This window comes from Hipposideros armiger, unplaced genomic scaffold (genome assembly GCF_001890085.2).
Source record: "Hipposideros armiger isolate ML-2016 unplaced genomic scaffold, ASM189008v1 scaffold_92, whole genome shotgun sequence".
NCBI lineage: Eukaryota > Metazoa > Chordata > Mammalia > Chiroptera > Hipposideridae > Hipposideros > Hipposideros armiger.
In genome coordinates, this window is record NW_017731442.1 from 2,289,105 (window position 1) to 2,294,416 (window position 5,312).

The following is a 5,312-nucleotide window of genomic DNA, read 5'->3' on the forward strand; positions in this document are numbered from 1 at the left end:
ATAGAAAAAGAACAAGCTGTTTAATAGATAACATGGGTACGAGTGACTCACTGTACAGAGTTAAAAATAAAACCACATCCCCACTTAACCCCACGTAAAAAGATGGGCCATAAACCGATCAACAGGCGAAACAGAAAACCATAAAGTTAATAGAAGACAATGTAGGAGAATCTATTTATGATCTGGAGGCAAGAACGATTTCTTTTAAAAAAAAAACAAAAACATTTTGTTCCCCTCTCTTCCTCTGCACTGCCTACGGAGGTGGCGCTCATCATTTACTTGGTATCATGGCTGCCCTCAGACCACTCGTGAAGCCCAAGATCGTCAAAAAGAGAACCAAGAAGTTTATCTGGCACCAGTCAGACCGATATGTCAAAATTAAGCGTAACTGGCGGAAACCCAGAGGCATTGACAATAGGGTGCGCAGGAGATTCAAAGGCCAGATCTTGATGCCCAACATTGGTTATGGGAGTAACAAGAAAACAAAGCACATGCTGCCCAGTGGCTTTCGGAAGTTCCTGGTCTACAGTGTCAAAGAGCTTGAAGTGCTGCTGATGTGCAACAAATCTAACTGTGCTGAGATTGCTCACAACGTCTCCTCCAAGAACCGCAAAGCCATTGTGGAAAGAAAAGCCCAGCTGGCCATCAGAGTCACCAATCCCAATGCCAGGCTGCACAGTGAAGGAAATGAATAGCCAGCTTGTGTGCAAATTGTGTTTTAATAAAACCATAAAATTCTTAAAAAAAAACACATTTTGAAATCATAAACCATAAGGAAAAAAATTCTAAATTTGATTACTTAAGAATTAAGGATTTCTGTCAACTAAGAACACACAGAAAAAGTTAATATGTTGATAGCTGACAGAATGACAGAAGATATTCACAAAGCATTTGCAAATCACCAAAGGATTAATATCTAGTATATACAAAGAATTCTTACATACTCCACAAGGAAAAGATGGCCACGCCAACTTACAAATGGACCAAAGATTTGAAACTGCAGTTTATAGGAGGGGAAACCTAAAAAGCGAATAAGTTTTTGTGGAAATGCTCAAAATCATTGATAATTGGGGAAATTAAAAACGATTATGAGATTTTACTATAATTAAATGGGAAAACACTGAGCAAGTTGGATAACGGTTGCCTTTCTGTGAGGAGAGAATGGGGAAGGATATTTGGGTATGGGGAAATACTCAAAACAAGAAGGCAAGCACAGGGCCTCACCAGGACCAATGATGATAAAGGGCCATGCCTCAGCCCTTGCATTCAGGTGAAATTGTTTCCCTCCAGTTTTTCCCCAGCTTCACTGCCACTGCTGTAGTCCAGGCCATTATCTTTACTTACCTCACCTACTGCATTAGCCTAACTGGTTAATGGAACGTCTGCTTCCACTTTTGCCTTCCTATAAGCCATTCTCTATAGGCGAACAATAAGTGATTTCCTAGAAACCTAAGCTAGATTATGTGACTGCCCCGATTAAAACGCTCCCATAGCTTCTGGTTGCCCTTATTTTTTTGCTATGGCTCTGAAAGGTCCTGTGTGGTCTGGCTCCTCACATCCATCCATTCTACTCCTTCTCTCGTGCACAGGTTCCAGCTACACTGGCCCTCTATGCTTGGTACATGCCAAATTCTTTCCCACATCAGGGATTCTGCACTTGCTGTTTCCTTACCTGAAGCTCTTGACCTCCCACTGTGCATAGCTGAATCTTTCTTATCCATCATCACTCTGCTCAAATGTCATTTTCTCCAGCAGCCCTTCCCTGACTATCTTCCACAACGTGTGTGCTTTTCACCCACCAATGTGCTTCCATATCACTCTTGCTATTAATTTAATGTAATTTACCATATCTTGAATTATCTTGCTCATTTATTCTTTTTGCCTCTTTCCACCAGACCATAACCCTTTGCAGGGCAAGCACATTGCTGGTTTTGTTCATCAACTGGAAATACCTAATGCCCATCAGTAAGATTAGTTATTAGGTTAGATTAGTTATGGCATATTCACACCCTGAAATATTTCACAGATGTCCACAGGAATGAAGTGGCTCACATTTATGTATTTATTTATTTATTTATGTATTTACTTATTAAAGGCTAACCAATCTCCATTCTTCTTTTTTTTTTTAAACTTTATTGGGGAACAGTGTGTTTTTTCCAGGACCCATCAGCTCCAAGTCAAATCACTGTTTTCAATCTAGTTGTGGAAGGCGCAGCTCGCTGGCCTATGTGGAAATTGAACTGGCAACCTTGGTGTTATGAGCCTGTGCTCTAACCACCTGAGCTAACCGGCTGCCCGGCTCACATTTATTAAAAGCTTAGAAAGTGACAGGGGCTATTCCACATATTTTATATTACCTGTGAAGTAGACACTATTCTTCTCATTTGAAAGAAGAATTGAGACATGGAGAGGATAAGTAACTTGCTCAGAGTCTCCATGGGAAGTGACAGGGCTGGGAGGAAAGACAATCTGGCCCCAGAGCTTCTGGCTTTAACTACCATACACAGCCTCTCAGGATATGTTACTGTCCTGGAAAATCAGGATTCTCCATCATGTTTCTTAAAAGCTTCTTTATGCTGTGTTCCTTGGTAAATAAAATTAAATTTCCTAAAGCAAGCATGCAATGAGGAGATATAGTTTCACAACATAAAGTAAAACAAATATCCCTTTCCGAGAGATGGGAGATAAAAATCAACCATTGAAATGAATATGTTGAGATGTCTCAGAACTCCTGGCCAACAAACTACACATGACTATTTCATGATGACAAGCTACAAAATATATATNACTTGCAGCAGCCTATGGACTCATTCCACGATCTCTCCCTTTTTTGAACAGCCAGAGCATATCAGAGCTGAAAGGGCTCTTGGAGAAGTTCCCATTTTCTCATAGCCACAGAGGGCTCCTTGGGGTATATTTTGAGCCTCAGAGCACATCTTCTAGCCCAGGCATTTGCAGGACAGACCCAATTTCCAAGCTCTCTTCAAAGTTCTCTTACATCTCCCAGCAGGAAGAGAGAGCCTGGCGGGTTTGAGAGAGAGCCCAGAGGGCCATGCCTGGAGGAAGGAAGGCGGCAGGAACAGGCGACTCATGTGTTGGGCCCAAATGATTCTAGGAACCAGGTCTGTGAAAAATGACCTTCTTGGCTTATTTTGCTCTTGATATCATATGCTCAGTTGGAGTCATGCTAGAGATAAGCAAAAATTCATGGCCCCAGAGGTAACTGATACACAGTAGAAAGATGCAAAAGAACAAAGCACAGTGTCTGTGACTGCAGATGAGAATCAGAACCACAAGCCAGCGAGATTACGGGATCCATGTTTATGGGGTAGCTTATGGTGTGCTAAGGGTAAAAACTTCAGGAATTGGGACAAGCTCGTCCTTAGCACAGGGTGCTCTGGCTGGGTATCAGGGTGAAAGCTGAAATAGCTAAAAACGGGCATGGCCAGGCCCCGTGCCAAATGGGCTGCAGCCCTGGAGCAGGGACAGGCAAGAATCCTGCAGTTCATGGGGGCACTGAAGGGTCCTGGGGTGAGGACCAGGGAGCACTCAAGGTGCTGGGGCTCCAGGCTCTGGTATAGAAGTACATCTATACACTTGAACAGTACAGCGGTGTGCGGAGGACGGCTGGAGAGCAGTTTTTTGGGACGCCACTTCTCAGGCAGCAGGCACACATGACTGTAGCCTCCTCTGCGGCCTTGGTCCTTAGAGCTGATCTTGCCAGGGCTCCATTTCCCTCGAGACCTCCTCAGGACAGGGGGCTCTTGCCAGTTCATATGGAAAAGATGTAGCCCCTTGACTCTCAGGATTGGCTATTACGCAATCTAAAATTACCCTTCTCCACCCATCTCACTTTATAGATAGGACTTTTGGCCGGGAAACTGGAGAACACAGTCCATTACCCTCCTCTCGTAAGCCAGGTCCTGACTGCACACTGGGCACATTGCATCTGTCCTTAGCTAGTCCTCCAACTATGCTCTGAGCAAGGTCCTAGTATGCGTGCTTTGCAGAGAAGGCTGAGTTTAGAGAGACTGTGTCTCACACAGAGTCGCACAGCCCAGAAGTGGCCGGACTCAGGTGTAGGTCTCCCGGACGGCAGGGCAGTGCGCTTTCCAACCACCTGGAGGCTGGCCCTCCCCGCGAATTAACCAAATCAGCGAAGATCTTGATCTAGGTCATGCCCTAGACTAGTTCATAGCAGAGGCAGACGTAAAACCCTCAGCTCCCAATTTGGGACTCTCCCTATACCCTAAGAATCTATCACTATAAATTAGTCAGAAGAATATTTAATTACAAATAGTCTCTCAGGGTCAGGCTCCCAGGTGAGGGTAGGGGTAGGAAGGAGGGCCTGACAACCCTGTTTCAGAAATGGTGAGTCTGATGTCCTTCCCTGGGTCAGGCATACCCTAAATAAACCAGGCTACAAGGTCTGAGCTGCTGAAGAGGGGAAGATAGCTCCCAGGGAGCCTGTGGGAACTCCCCTCCACAAAGCTTCTCAGGGCAGGCCTTGATGGTGATGCCACCCCCTCCTTCCCAGAGAGCTGGGTGGATCCAACAGTTCCTTGCAACACCTGTGTCAGAGCTCAGACCAGCCTGGTGATAGCTTCCAGGATGCATGGGCCTTTCCTAAAAGGAAACCACTGAGGGGAGGGAGGACTTTATTGGACACCAGAACATTTCCCAGTGAGTCTGAGTCTGTGCAACATCCTAGACCAGGAGACACTTGTAAGGAGCTACTACGGCTGTTTTTCTTTTTATCACCCAGACTAGGTGAGGGGCCAGGGCAAAAAATCACAGCTCCAACACTCCAGGACCTGAAAGGGACAGGCACAGTTTTCAGTTGCTTTACTCGCCACTTCGAGGTAAGCTCTGTCCCTTCTGTGGAGGTCTCTCCAGGCCCAGGCTCCTGGAGGCTCAGTAAGACTGGAGAGGGAAATGCAAGGAGGAGGACTACCTCCTCCATGAAGCCTTCCCAGATCCACACTTTCCCTTCCCAGCTGACATCCATTTTTTATCTTCTGTGCACTCTAGCCAGTTATTAGCTCTGGAAAGCACAGATGTTTACAAATGTGAAGGATTTATATTGATCCTCCTAGGATACCCCTGTTACCACAGGACACTCACATCTCTGAGCCTCTGAGTGGTTATTTAGCCGTTAAGAAGTAAAGTTTCCCTGAGGACTGAGGGGAAACATGGGCACAACCCCGAAGGCAATGTCTATCCTGGCCAGGGCAGTGGGGCACCAGCCCCATGTAGCACGGAGCTCCCCTCCTGGGCTCGTTGGAGACTGAGCAGGGTCTCTATCTCCCACC

General features: G+C 45.7%; 1 pseudogene; it reads left to right on the plus strand.

Moving 5' to 3' along the window:
* The first annotated feature begins 287 nt into the window (after window positions 1-287).
* On the plus strand, window positions 288-695 carry LOC109383969 (60S ribosomal protein L32 pseudogene; annotated as a pseudogene).
* The last annotated feature ends 4,617 nt before the right edge of the window (window positions 696-5,312 follow it).